At 34.0% G+C, this 16359-nt stretch overlaps 1 long non-coding RNA gene across 1 annotated transcript; it reads right to left on the reverse strand.

Annotated features, from left to right (window-relative positions):
• Nucleotides 1-13135: 13135 nt before the first annotated feature.
• LOC145640910 (uncharacterized) lies at nt 13136-16085 on the reverse strand. Its single transcript, XR_014115003.1, has 4 exons — nt 15886-16085; nt 14955-15107; nt 14226-14289; nt 13136-13547 (listed from the first exon to the last, which is right to left on the reverse strand). It is a non-coding gene; the product is annotated as an uncharacterized LOC145640910 (long non-coding RNA).
• Between the last annotated feature and the right edge of the window lie 274 nt (nt 16086-16359).

The following is a 16359-nucleotide window of genomic DNA, read 5'->3' on the forward strand; positions in this document are numbered from 1 at the left end:
AATAAATTTCTTTGAGACAATGGGGAGTATAAAACATCAATTATTTTAATTTCAGTTCCCCAAGGCAACTTTATAGTGGCTCTTCCGGAGCCCTCAATGATATTTGTACTACCCGATATGGTACTCACATTAGTTCTTTTCATCATCAAATGAGAAAAATATTTTTTATTTTTAAGTATTGTATGAGTAGTTGCACTGTCAGCAAGACATAATTCTTCACCATTCATAGCAAATCGAACTTGAGTTATATCCATGTTCTTCATGAAATAAAATACATGTCAAAATATTAAGTATAAAAATAAAGATGATAAAATACATAAATCAATAAAAACACTCAAATAGTTCTTAAATTTATAAAGCAAAAGTCCTTATTACAATGAAAAAAAAAACCTTAAGTAAATCACTAGAATGAGCAAACATAAGTCTAATACTTAAAACTGACACAAAACAATATAATATTAATTATTCCCTTCTGGGGCAGTGATGAAATCAGCAACTTCTAAATGAGTTGTATTGCCAAAATCAAAATTATTCCCTTCCGGGGAAGTAAGGAAATTAGCAACATTGAAATGATTTGCATTGCCAAAATCAAAATCACCTTCACCATCTTCAAGAACAAGGTTTGCCTCAACTTTCTTTCCTTTCTTCAAAGATTCTTGGTAAAGTTTAATAAAATGTTTTGGAGTTCTACAAACCCGAGACCAATGACCTTTTCCTCCACAACGGTAACATATATTGTTATCACTTTTCTCCTTTTCATCCCTACGTTCCCACTTCTAATGGGAATGTGAGTTTGTGAAATGACCTCCACGACCTCTAGGGGTGTTCAAAAATACCCGACCCGTTTGACCCGACCCGCTGACCCGCAAAGTACCCGACGGGTAATTTTGATTTTTTTCCCAATTTAGCGGGTCGGGTACCCGACCCACTAAAATATCAGATTTGCGGGTCGGGTAATGGGCCGGACTGTGAGTGTTGCGGGTACCCGTTAAATACCCGGTATTTTTTTTTTTTTAATTTCTTAGCTGTAACTTAATTACTCAAATTAGGGTTCCTCACTTTCTCAGACAACTAGACAAGCAGGAGCAGCGCAGCCGCACTCGACACTCCATTTTTCCTCACTCCTCTTCTCTATCTCAATTCCCAAACACTCAAACACACCGTCCTTCCTCCCTCTCAGGCGAACGTCCTTCCTCCCTCTCAGGCGAACATCCTTCCTCCCTCTCAGGCAAACGTCCTTCCTCCATCAGTCCTCACGGTCAGCCGCGTAAGGTTGGTATTGTTTTCGAATTTTTTTGGTTAATTTCTTTGCTTTATAGTTTATATTCGTGATAATTCCTCCGAGCATTATTATTTTTGTAACCTTTGCCAAGCAGCGCTCCAAATTGTAACATACTATATTAGTTTTCTTTTTTTTTTTCTTTGAGTTGATTTATTTCGAGCTTTAGATTGGGTCAGTTTTCAATTGTGCTTAGTAGTCAATTATAGAAACATTGGTTATTGAATAGGGTTGCAATGGGTCACAAATGTCACAATGATTTAAAGTAATTTCGAGTAGAAATTATAGGTTTTGGGTTAGTTTTATTATACTCAAGTTATTGAAGCTTTGCATGTTAATTCTTTGATCAGAAAATGTCTACTGATGACTTGATGGGGGCAAATTCGAATCAGACTAATGGAGATGACGAATCTGATGACTTTGAGATCTTGGAGGAGGCTTCATCAATGCCTAAGAAAAACAAAAAGCAGCTTGGGAAGGAGCCAAAGACAGAAAATGTTGGAGGTAAAAGGAAAAAATCCTCTGATGTTTGGGATCATTTTCATGAGATTCCTAATGATGAAAAACATGCTAAATGTGCTTATTGTGGGCGAAAAATTACTTGTACTGCTAGAAATGGAACTAATGCTATGAAACGTCACAGTAGTAGGTGCAAAAAGTCTCCCTGTTATGTTGATAGAAATCAAACACTTTTAGATTTTGAGTCTAGAACTAAGATTAATACTGATGGGAGTGTTGAGACATTTAATGTTCCTAAATTTTGGAGATTTAATCATGATGAGGTTAGGAAAGCACTTGCTAAAATGTTGATTGTAGATGAGTTGCCATTTGCTTTTGTTGAACGTGAAGGTTTTCGTCAATTTTGCAAAGTTGCTATTCCTGATTTTGTTATTCCCTCACGTGCTACTATTACGAGGGATTGTTATGGTCTTTTTATAGAACAAAGGAAAAAGTTAAAGACTTCTTTCAAGAAATTGTCTTCTAGAGTTTGTCTTACTACGGATACATGGACTTCTGCTCAAAATTTGTCATATATGTGTCTTACTGCTCATTTTATTGATGATGAATGGAATTTGCATAAGAGAATCATTAACTTTTGTCCTGTTGCTGGTCATTCTGGGGAGCTTATTGGTAAATCTGTTGAAAAGTGTTTGTTAAAATGGAATTTGAAGAGGGTTTTGACTGTTACGGTTGACAATGCTAGCTCAAATGATTTAGCTATAAAGTACTTGAAAAAAATCTTTAACCTTTGGGATGGGAATATGTTGAATTGTGAGTGTTTGCATATGAGATGTGCTGCACACATATTGAATTTGGTTGTTAAAGATGGCTTGAAAGATGTGAATGTTTCTGTTCTCAAAGTACGTGCTGCTGTGAAATATGTGAGGTCTTCTCCTTCTAGGTTGTTAAAGTTCAAGTCTTGTGTACAAGAAGAGAACATCACTTGTAAAGGCCTTGTTTGTTTGGATATTGAAACAAGGTGGAATTCCACCTACTTGATGCTTAAAACTGCATTAGTGTTCAGAAAAGCCTTTAAAAATATGAAAACTAAGTTCTCTCCTTACACTAGAGAGCTTATGAAGCAACCGGTGGGGGGTGCTCCCGATGATGAGGACTGGGACAAAATTGAAAGTTTTTTGCCTTTTCTTGAAATCTTTTATAATGCCACATTGAAGTTGTCTGGTTCTCGTTATGTGACGGGTAATACTTTTGTGGAAGAGATTTATGATATTGGGTACACCATAGATAACTATGCTAATGACCCGAATGAGGATGTGAGGAAAATGGCAAAACAAATGAAGTTGAAATTTGATAAGTATTGGTCAAATGTTCGTAATATTAACATTTTGATGTTTATTGCCTTGGTTCTTGATCCAAGGAATAAGATGAAGTATATGGAGTATGTTGTGCGTAGTTCCTATGATGTTAGCAATTCTTTTATTTTATGCCAACGTATTCAAGATGCATTGAACTCATTATTTGATTGTTATGCAAACAAAGTGAAACCATCTTCTTCTAGTGTGCCTATTATTCATGGTGAAAGGGGTGAGATGGAACAACAAAGGGGTCTTCTTAATGCATCTCGATTGAGGAATAGCTTTGTGAGGGAGAGTGGTAATGAAGATGCTTCCAAAGGAATCACCGAATTAGAGAAGTATTTAGGGGATAAACTAGAGCCTAATAATGGAGATTTTGATATTTTGGCATGGTGGAGTGCACAAGGAAAAACATATCCAATTCTTATGACAATGGCTCGTGACATTCTAGCAATTCCGGTTTCTTCCGTTGCTTCGGAGTCCGCTTTTAGCACGGGGGGGGGGGGGGGTGTGTCTTGGATTCCTTTCGCACTTCTCTAAGTTCTAAAATGGTGGAAGCTCTTGTTTGTGGCCAAGATTGGATGCGTCATTCTAATACCCCTATTGCTATTGAGGAAAGCTTGCTTGAGTTGGAGAATATGGAAGAAGAAGGTGATTATAACTTTATTTATTACTTGCTTTTTATCCTTTGTGATATTCTACAATTGATTCATGTTTTTTTTTGAATGATTTATCTTTTGTAGGGATTAAAGACTTGGCATCGGAGCAACCAACAATTATCATTGATGAAACTATTGAAGCTTCGGATGTCACAAGTGACTAAAATTATCCCCTCTCCCATTTAGTTTGATTTGTGGCTTAGAGACATTGTTTGGACTTTGTAATTTGTTGTTTTAATTTGATGTAGACTCTTTAAACTCTCTGACTATGGCTAGTGCATTCTAGACACTTTGAACTTTGGTTTGCATTTTGTACTTTGAATCAAAATTTGTTTGAGTTATGAGAATATTTGTACTAAAACAGATGTACAACCCCATATAAGAAGAATTGCAGGGATTTGCAGCAGCCATCAGGTTATTTTTTTGGTGGAAGCAGATTTTTAATGTGATTTTAGTTTGTGGTTGAAGCAGGTTCACTGTGAAGTGGATCAGCAGGTTCTTTTTATTTTTGAAACAAAAATCAGCAGGTTCTTTTTTTTTTTTTTGAAACAAAAATCAGCAGGTTCTTTTAAATTTTTGATAGATAAAAACATCACTTTTTTTTTAATGAAAAAAGTTAATTTTTTTAATAAAATCAGCAGGTTTAACCGTTTAAGTCCATATTATTAAAGGTTTATTATTTTTTTTTTTATAAAAAACAAACATATATATATATATATATATATATATATATATATATATATATATATATATATATATATATATATATATATATATATATATATATATTAAAATTTAGGGTACCCGAGGAGGGTACCCGGTAAAAACGGGTACTCGATAAGCGGGTACCCGCTTTTAGCGGGTCGGGTAATGGGCCGATAGAATAACTACCCGCACTTCCGGGTACCCGCACTTTCGGGTACCCGAAAACCCGGGTACCCGGTTATGAGCACCCCTAACGACCTCTACCATATCCACGTCCACGACCCCGACCGCGCCATTGGCCATGACCACGACCTCTACCTCGACCACTACTGCTGGAATGGTCTCTGTTTTTAGTTTCTTTCCCGTTATGGGCTGTCACATTCGCTTCAGGGAATGGAGTAGAGCCAGTAGGACGTGATTCATGATTTTTCATTAACAGCTCGTTATTTTTCTCAGCCATAAAAAGACAAAATATTAATTCAGAATATTTTTTAAAACCCTTTTCTCTATATTGTGTCTGCAGGACAATATTATTAGCATGGAAAGTGGAGTATGTCTTTTCAAGCATTTATGCATCAGTAATATTTTCTCCACATAATTTCAATTGAGAAGTTATTTTAAACATAGTTGAGTTATATTCACTAACAGATTTAAAATCTTGCAATCTCAAATTCAACCATTCATAACGAGCTCTAGGGAGTATCACTGTTTTTTGGTGGTCATACCTTTCCTTTAGATTACTCCAAAGGATTTGTGGGTCTTTCACAGTTAAATATTCATTTTTGAGCCCTTCATGGAGGTGATGGCGAAGAAAAATCATGGCTTTAGCCTTATCTTGAGGTGTTGCCTTATTAGCCTCTTTTATTGTTTCACCAAGCCCTTTAGCATCTAGGTGTATTTTAGCATCTAACACCCATGATAAATAATTCTTTCCGGTAATATCAAGGGCCACAAATTCGAGCTTGACAAGATTCGACATTTTCACTATACAAAATATTGTTCAAAATTAGATCTCATAAAATATCAAACATGATATATATATATATATATATATATAGTGTACTACTCATAAATATATACATAAAGGAAAACAAAACATGATAATTTACAAATTTCTTAATTATAAACACAAAGAATACGAATAGATATGCTTATAGATCCATACAAATATGAGACATGATTACACTTGTTTTATATGGACTTAAGAAAATAAAACAACAAAAATATGCAATTCGGTAATTCGGCATTAACAAACAAAAGACCAAAACTTTCATGATTGTAATCAACCAAATCTTATCCAGTTCAAAACAATCTATTGGAATATAATTTTAGTCTATACAAAGTGGAGGTGGAGGTAATTACACTCACCTCAATTGGATGAAGTGTACGTATATTTTGCAATTCGGCAAATTGAGGTTGGTGCAACAAGCCGGCTAGCAATAATGTTTTCTCCGATTTCCGATAACTAAAGCAATGGTGCTGATAACGTGTTAAATATGAAAGAGAAAATACAGAGAGATGAGGGAAGATTTTTACGTTGTATTTCATATTAAATCTAGTACGGGATATATATAATGTACATTACCTAGGGTTCCATCAATGGATAAGACCAAATACCCAACTCTAGAATATTCTAGATTGTACATGAGATAATAGTCATCCATATTTAGATATTATCATAACATCATATAAATTTATTTTTTATATCATAATATTTTTTGGAGTGAAGGAAGTACTTCAAAGCGTAAAACATTCGTTTATAATATATACTAATCGGTTAAAAATAATATAATCTACAATCTAATAGAATTTAGACCTATCAATTACGGTAGGCCATGAGTCATCTCGAATTGGATCACTTTAGGTTTAGAGTTAAAAATTGTTCAACCCTTGCCCAAAGTTTTGGGTATGGGTCAACCCAATGGACTTTGAACGTTTATTTTATTTAGTTTATTTTTTTGCTAATTTTTTTTTTATTTTTTTAATGTATTAAATCAAACATTTCCACTAACATTATTATCAGTCCTTACATGCTTAATAAATACAAAATCATCACAAAAGCACATCAATTTCTAACTAATTTTGTATTAATGATATATAGTAAAATTTGACATATAGATTAAAAATTTATCTTAAAATTCAATAAACAACCCGAACATCAGACGGGGCACAAAACTAGTTACTTATGTATTTTCAAGTGACTTTTATTATTAATATATTACCCCCAATCTAAGCAAGGCCTTAGGGTACTTAACTTTACAACTAACCACTGTATATATATATATATATATATATATATATATATATATATATATATATATATATATATATATATATATATATATATATATATATATATATATATATATATATATATATTGTACATTAATTATATATATATATATATATATATATATATATATATATATATATATATATATATATATATATATATATATATATATATATATATATTGTACATTAATTACTTTGATTAATTGTACTAAATTAATTGCATTTTTGCATGCTTCAAAAAATAACACTAATATCTTTTCTAATAATTTTTTTTGGAAAATAATATATTTCTTATTTTAAAAAATTCAACTTGATTAGGGGACTAAGGCCTCGTTCTCTTCACCTTATTTTTGCTGAATTGAAATTATTTTTACTGAATTGAAATTATTTTTGCTGAACTTAAATTATTTTTACTGAAGTGAAATTAATTTTACTGAACTAAAATTATTTTTGCTGAACTGAAATTAATTTTACTGATTCCATGTTATATTTCTTCTTTGAAGTTACTGATTTTTGCTGAATTTAAATTATTTTTACTGAACTAAACTTATTTTTACTGAACTGAAATTATTTTTGCTGAACTGAACTTATTTTTACTGAACTGAAATTATTTATACTTAATATAATTTTTTTAAGGTGAAGAGAACAGGGCCTAAGGGTCTGTTCTAAGTGAATATTTTTATTTGATGAGGGTCATATTTCGAACATCTAAAGCAACATGAGTTTGATCATTTCCATTTTATTAGCTTTCTCAATAGAACAACTCCATTATTTCCAATTTTTTTTAAAATAAAATTTAAATTTAAATAAATTATAAAAGACATTATAATATTGATAAGAGCCCACACTTTTTGGCAAGTGAGACTCAGAATTAAGTATCTAAACTTAACAATTTTATTTTGGAGTTGCTAAGTTTAGATATTAACTTATTCATATCCATTGCAAAAAGTAGTATCTCTCTCCTAAAAAAACTCATTCAAGTCTCACCATTGGAGAGAGTCTAAATACCCCATAGATCAGAGCTTTTTGACCAAAGATTGATTACAAATTTGACTAACCGTTGAAAATTAGGATTAGCTAGTTCTCCGTAATTATTCCCTTCGTGTTTTAATAAATGAAACATTTTTCATTTGTGATCATATCTAAATGAGTGAAACATTTTCTTTTTTAATAATTTTTTATATTTTTTACTAATAATATTCTCTCTACTTTTTTAATAATACTATGGTGGCTTACGCGTGCGATGCGTGCAAAGGGCTAGCTCTTGCAGAAAAGTTATATTGACGTGTATTTAAACCTTTGGTTTAAGTGGTAGACTTGGCGTTTTAATACGTACTACTACCTCCGGTTCAAATTACTCGCAATTTTGAAATATTTTATATCTCACAAATAATACCCCAAAAATACGAGTAATTTGGACCGGAGATAGTATTTGTTTTATGTCCCTGTGTGATGTCTTTGTAGAAATATAAGAAATCCTCAAATCAACCAAAATCTTTTATGACACCAAAAAGGTACGTAACAGTGCACTAAGAAAGTCGTTGAAAAAAAAAAAGGTCCTTTCGTCAAGGTACGAAAATTGCTTAGTTGTACTTAACGGTGTTACAGTCTCAAAAAATGCTTACGTCCTCTACTTTACATGTACGGATCATTTTAAGTTTGACGGCTCTTAAATCTTAATTAGCTCGAAATGAAATGTGATTATTTAAATACTCGATCCGTCCCTAAATTACATTCCTCCTTTCTATTTTTGATATTCTAAAATTACATTCCTCCTTTCTATTTTTGGTAAGTTTTTTTAGTAAATCAACTCTCTTTTTCTGTTTTATATTTAATGTTTTCTCACTCATCCTTACATAATCTCACTCATAATGCTTGTGCCAAATTACAATGAATATGATTGGTTAAAAATTTTCAATTAGGAACATGTGATTGATCCTTTTTTATTTTTTGCAAAGGATTGATGACATGTCATGAGTAATAACTAATCTATCTTCGTACTTTCCACTGCATTATCTAATTATTGTTATTTGTCTTATTCTTTCTTCCTTAATTCCCGTGTAAATTTCTAAAGAGCAATATAATTTAGGGACGGAGGGAGTAATTAGTTTTTTGAAAAGGGAAGAGTTTACGATTTGATTGAATTTAATTAACTTTAATTGGTAAATCTATGTTAATGGAGCATGTTTTTGTATAACAGGCTTAACAGCAATTTCAAAGCCAACTGTTGATAAAGTTTCACGGGCTTCATTGTAACAACTTTCTTTGTACTCAATAATTGATGTAGAATATGAATACCCCATATGTCAGAGCTTTTTGACCAAAGAGCGAGGATTGATTAGGGATGTCGGTAAGACCCCAGTGGGGTGGGGATGGATCTCGGTTTGGTGGGTTGTGGGGCGGGGATGAGGATAAAAACTATACCCGTCATGGGTGATGGGGCGAGGCCGCGAGGGTGGATTTTAAGTTATACCCGTTCCATCCCCGCCCTACTTCGTACCCACCCCATCCCAGCATCTATATATCTTTAAAACAAAATTATTTATTTTTATACTATTTTATAAAATATTAACATGAAATAAAATATTAATTATAATACTTTGTACTACATACACTTATATTATAAACAAAAATGTGTGTAATATTAAGAATTTATTTTTAATTGTAATCCGTATTAATTACGTAGGATTGTGTATTTGAGATGCAGAGATTAGGCGGGTCTTTGGTGGGGATTAGGCGGGTCTTTGGTGGGGATTAGCCGATTAGGTGGGGGTGGATATCCAAGTGGGGGGTGGGGCGGGGATGGTTTTGGAGTTGTACCCGTCGGGGCGGGGATGGAGATGAATTTTAGACCCACCGCGGGGATGGGGATGGGGATGGGGATGGGGATGAGGATGAAAATGTTAGGTGGGGATGGGGATGGGAAGACCAACATCCGCCCCGCCTTGCCCCATTGACATCCCTAGGATTGATTACTACTGTAATTTGACTAATGGTTGAAAATTAGGAATTTAGTCTGGTAAAAAAAAAAAAAGATTAGGAATTTAGGACTAGCTTATTTTGTGTAATCAGGCCATGTTTAATTCACCTTTTTTTTTTTTCCTTATTTAAGAAAAATAAGTTAAGATCAAATCAGATCGAAAAAAATAAGTTCAATTCAGATCATATCATCGTTTTTGTGTGTAGTTTTTTATCGCAAAATATCTTTAATTTCGTAATAAAAAAATTATGAAAATCACATATTAATAAAATACACATTATTACGAATCTAACAAAATCCCACTTGATATATTTTTTTAGTATAGATTATTGTATATTTAAGGTCAAAGTCTGGTCAAATTTGACATTGAAATCAGATCAAATCAAATCAGACCAGATTAGATCAGATAAGCAAAAATAAGGTGAACTAAACAAGCCCTTATTCCCTTCGTGTTAAAATAAATAAAACATTTTTTCTTTTGCGATCATATGACAATAGTTAAATGTTTCCTATTTTAATAAAATTTTAATATTTTTCAATATAATATTCTCTCTACTTTTTAATGATATTCTACTAACTAATGGTCCCTTTAAAACCTCTTTCTTCTATCTCCTCAAACTTATACCTGGTAGAGGAATAATCGGTCGTTGGACAATCACCCTACAACCAAACAATATTTCTACCTAAAGTAACCTAAGACAAGTCTAGGGTAAGTAAAGAATCGTATCCACAGGGAATGGGTCAAGATTAGAACACCAAGAATATGAAACGGTTGTAAGTTAGCTCGGTCACTGTAGACACCTAAAAATGTCTCCCCAAAACCAAACCCGATGATGAACAACCTTTCACCGTCACTATTGGTCGGGTTCAGTATTTATCCCCGAGAGTGCTTAAAAAATCGTATTTAATTAAATTCAATATCCATGGGTCAGTCTTGATGTTTGGTCAAAGCATAGTTTTTTTTTTATTTTTTTTTTATTTTTATTGTTTTATTATTTAATTTTAGCCCAAACCTTTTTTTATTTTATTATTTATTTTGGCCTAAACTTTTTTATTTTATTTACTTATTTTCTTATTTTAGCCCAAATAATAATAAAAACATAAATGGCCCGAAATTATCAATCGACACTTAAAATGCTGAACGAAATTAGGGTTAAAAATGAATTTAGATGGAAAAGCGGACTGAAAACACCCACGTCACGGCAACAGTGTCCTTTCCGCGTAAACCCTTAACGCGTTTTCTCCCCCATTCACTAAATATTTCTCGCGTCACACAAAAGTACACCGTGTCACGGGAATGTTTCCCGTCTGACGGTTGGATTTCCCGTGTCACGGTACACTTTGCCGTGTCGCAGTATAATTTTTTTAGGGTTTTTATCATTTTAGGGTTCCGTGTGTTCCCTCATCACATTTTTTCTATAAATACCCCCTCATTTCTGATGTACGGGGCATCAATTAATTCTCTATTTTTCTCTCTTCTATGCTCTAGCCTAAAAACTAGCCTACCCTTTTTCTTTCAAAATTCCTTCTTCAAGCACTCCTAGGAGTCCATATTTACTCGTGGTTTTGTCCTTAAGCCAAGGCGTGAAAGGTAGAACTGTGTGAGGGTTTGGCCCCAAATCAACTCTACTTAATTTAATTTAATTTAATTATTGTTTTATTATTATTTCCTTGAAGTTACTAACTCGTTTATTATTTTGTAGTCGCAAGCAAACAGAATCAAAGTAAGAATTATGTTCTTTTTATTTCTATTATTTTTCTAACGATTTTATATTGTTGGAATTATTGTTAAATTTCTTCCAATATTAATGTTTATTCTATTTTTATTTTTGATCACCATATTGCATGTTTAAAGGGAATATGTAATTGGAAATCACGCCTAATAAGATAATTTGGACATCCGGTTTAGGATCATTTTTAATCTTGTTGTTAAATCAAGTGATCACAATATTTTAGAATTATGTGTTGCATTAATATTAAATCAATTTAGCTTAATAATAGTTTGGAGCAAATTGAATCTCTGTTTGTATGCCTTTGAGATCGCAGGAATGCTTTTCACTATAAGAATCGAGTAGAGGCCAATACGGGCGAATGTGGCTCCATAACTCACTTCGTACCATCATCCCCGATCCTCCTTTCGTGGTTCCAAACCATATATGGAGTTAGTAATCTCATGGATTATGAATGGGGTGTAACCTTCACGGGTCAATCGTTGTTGCCTATCGTTGTCCCTTTATTGTGGTTGCCTTTTATGATCCGTGAACGGTTTACAAGTTCCTTTAAAACTTGTTGGCGGCTCCCTATTTTGCTTTGTCCCTAATCGTAATGACAATTCCCACTTCCTATGAGTTCAAACATATTCACACATGCTTTAAACGTAGGCGCACTTTGAACGACGCCTACAATTTGGCGACTCCACTGGGGAGGATTCTTGGTTATTTATCGATTTGAGTGATCGGTATTTAATTAAGATGAGTGGATGAGACTTGAAAGATTCTTGAAAAATATTCCTGTGATTAATTTGGCATTTTCGCATAAGCATAGACGTTTTAACGTCGAATTTAGGTCTGTCCCGTAGGAAAAATTGAATAACTTGATTGCGTACGAAGGAAAACAGGGCACCAGTCAGATTTTCTAACTGCCATGCCACGGCAGAATCTGCCGTGTCACGGTGTAGTACAACGTTTGACGGTGTGCAGTACCGTGGCACAGGAATCTCTGCCGTGTCACGACAGTCCTAAAATCAGTATGGTGGCTTGTTTTCTCTTCTCACAGTCAACTTCCTTCGATTTTTCTGAAAAAACGTGTGTGTTCTACATGCGTCTTAGCCCCGAGGGATTTAAGCTCTATCAACCTAAAAACACTCATGGCAATAAGGGTTCATCCGAGTTATTAAATCCACCCAAACCATGGAGTCGAGTTCGATTTCATTACGAACTCGAGGAGCCGCCAGTTGGCATACACCCTCAAGGGAGGCTGCATTGCTAACGCGTCCAAACTCTTAACCATGGTACCCTATTGACACCCAAAGCTTGACCAATAGTTGAACATAGATCTTGACCCTAGGTTGCAAACTTTTTTTTTCATCGTGACTAAATCACTAGGCGAAAAAAGCATTTGGCCACCGGTTCAAAACCCCCTTATGCCACCGGTTTTGAACCGGTGGGCATTTGGGGGGTGGCAATACTCGTATAAAAAGCCACCGGTTCAAAACCGGTGGCAAAAACAAGTATTGCCACCGGTTAACCGGTGGAAATAGCACTTCCCGGTTTTTTTTTAAGGGGCTATTGGCACCGGTTCCTGTTCAAAACCGGTGCCAATAATGGGCAAAAAAAATAAAAAAAAAAAATTTTTTTTTTTGCATTTTTTCCACTTAAATTGGTAAATAAACACTAACATATATATAAACTTACATATTTTCATAAATAAATGTTGTAATATTACAATTTTTGTCTAAAAAATTAAAATAAAATAAATGTTGTAATATTACACTAGCAGAACAGCAGCACATAAGGAGCAGCACAGAAGCAGAACACCAGATAAGGAGCAGCACAGAAGCAGAACACCAGATAAGGAGCAGCACAGAAGCAGAACACCAGCAGCAAAGTCGGCATATAGTGCGAGGCAGCAGCAGCAGCAGCAGCCCTGCGAGGCAGCAGCTGCACCCCTGCGAGGCAGCAGCTGCTCTGCGAGGCAGCAGCTGCACCAACAGCCTTGCGAGGCTATGCCCCTTGTAATTTTACCAGATTAAGTATGGAGAATAAATGTACCACTTTCTGAAGTTGGTGAAGGTTTTGGTTCAGGCTTCCCTACTAGCTCGAATGCATAAGATAGAAATGTCAGAAAAGAAAAGGGAAATAGAAAGTCCTCACAACTGTGAAAGATGAGCACTACTAAATTGTAATTATCCATTTTATTATCTTCAAATCATCTAATTATATTTATCATGCTAAATAATGAGCACTACTAAAGATGTTGATTAAATTTCAAAATTAATGAAATTAATAACATTATGCTCACATAAGAAGTTTTCTGTCAACAACCAAACTAGTAGTGAACATCAAGAGACTATTACAAAATAGTAGGCCAAATTTGCAAATTTTGACAGGTAGATATGTAATGGACTATAATGTGAAATCACCTTTTTAGACCAGTCATACAGATAGCACAACCTCAATATCACCAGATATTATGGGAGAATTAATGCTATTTCAACTCAAAGAACTACAGCTTCCCGCATTATAGCTGATGCAACTACTACACATAAGCAACGAATGAATAACAATGCTAGATACAATCAACATAAAACACTACCACTCCTTACCTATTTACTTCATCATCTTGTAAGTGAGCAAAAGCATATACAATAAATACAATAAATTACATTTCTTTATCCTCCCCATTAAAGAGAGCGCAATATCAACCTAGATTCTAATGCCCAAAACAAAATATTTAATTATGAAAATTAAAAATAATAAAAAGGAATTTACCTTGCAATGAATCATGTCAAGAAGATCAGCACCAGCTTTTGAATCACAAACATCGTTTTGTTGGCTGTAATCAAAATCAAACCAACCAAAATTCAGCAAAAGAATCCAAAAAAAAAAAAAAAATCAGCAAAAAAAAAAACCAAAATTAACTCAACAAAAAATACAAAAAAACACATTTACAAGTAAAATACCATGTGCCAAGGAGTTGCTTTAATCTGGGGAAATCTAAAATATATCATGACACAGGCTACACAATCATACGAGCTTCCAATAATCTTATACCTTGATAAAATAATATGAATTATAGATACTTATATCAGGCATGAACTAACTACAAAAACCAAATGATGAACTGAAATCCAACTAAGCTTCTGCATTCTGGCAATAAACCTCAAAATCTTATGGTTCATTTCATATCAAGATCCCTATCGGAAAAGATACACCTTTTAAAAGTTTTTATGCACACAAGAGCATTACAAAATCTCTCTTTAACTTCCTTCTAAACCAAGATCCAAACAAAAAAATACTACAACCCTTTCCAGATAGAAGGAAAATACAAACATTCCCTGTCAAAATATTGCATTTAAATTTAAATAAGAAAGACAACACAACAAATCATCACATTACTATACCATCACAAATAATTATAATATGTAGCACAAATTGAAACTAACAAATGCAAAGTGCAGGGGCCAGGGAGCACAAACTTATAAGACACAAGAAGCATACACAGTTTGATGTTGTTCCGAATGCACTGAAGTAATGTAGAGATGAACTCATTGATACTTGGACTCTTCATTATCTTCCCTTCAATTTCCAATCTCAGCCCCTCAATATAGGTGTAGTGCCAAATTCGTAAATATCCAAATTGATAATTGACACCTGTGTGATTGACATGAGTAGTCAGTCAAGTATTAGTTTATCAAGTATCATGTTAACCTTCCAAGAGACAATATTCGCACTCAGACTCAACACATTATGGTCTTACGAAGAAATCAGAATATTGATAAAAATAGTAAGTTCAAAGGAATCAAAATATATACCCATACCATCAAGTCCATAATGAAAAAATCAGTCAAAATATACCCACCAAATCAAATTAAATGACAACCAATATAATATTCACAATACATCCACAAACCAAACTACTGAAATTTTAAAGATTGAAGTATAAAATACTCAAAAATACTCACAATTCAAATACTCCGTATACCCATAATTCATTTTGTATGTCACAGTTCCAAAAGCTCAAATTAACAAAATCCTAGATCAATCGAAATTATTGAAACAAATTAACAAAACCCTAGATCAATCGCAATAAAACTGAGTTGTGTAATCTGATTTCAAACTCCGAAACTTACTATCAAGTCTGCTAAGGCTACTAAAACCCAATTAAACCCATAATCTAAACTAAGTGAAAACACTTGAATATCAAAATTACAAGAAAAATCAAAAAGGGGGTTCTGGGAATCAGATCGAAAATTACAATAATCATCGAAGTACAGCGACAAAATCAAACTCGAAATCAACCATCACATACAAATTCAAACTCAAAAACAATAACCAAATCACAAAATCCAAAATCAAAACCCTAAAACTCAACGAATTCGAAACCCTAACCCAAATTATACAAAATTAACAAAAAAAAAGAGGGATGAACCTTGTGAGGAGCAGCGTCACCATTAGAGATCTAGGGATCGTTCTCCAAGTTTTTTAAGGACTTGCTTTGACATCTTCATTAGTGACGAATGCGGTGGTGCGGTGGCTGTGGGATGGTGGTGCGTGCTGCGCTTCTTGTGGATGGTGGTGCGGATGTGGTGGAGGGAGTGCGGAGGTGGTGGATGGTGGTGCGGTGGCTGCTGTGGCGTTGTGGTGGAAGGGAGATGAAGAGGAGTCGTGGTTTGCTCGAATTTGCAGAGGGGGTTTTTTTTTTTAGAGTGAAATACAGAGATTTTCCTGGGAGAGAGAAGAAGTAGTAGAAGAGTCGGGGTTTTTTTTTTATTCAAATATTGCCACCGGTTCAAAACCGGTGGCCTTAAGCATTTTTGCCACGGGTTCGGTTTGAACCGGTGGCAATAATTGTTCCCATATGCCCGCCCATTTTTTAAACCACCGGTTTACAAAAACCGGTGGC

Source organism: Chenopodium album, chromosome 7 (assembly GCF_948465745.1).
Source record: "Chenopodium album chromosome 7, dcCheAlbu1.1, whole genome shotgun sequence".
Taxonomy (NCBI): domain Eukaryota; kingdom Viridiplantae; phylum Streptophyta; class Magnoliopsida; order Caryophyllales; family Amaranthaceae; genus Chenopodium; species Chenopodium album.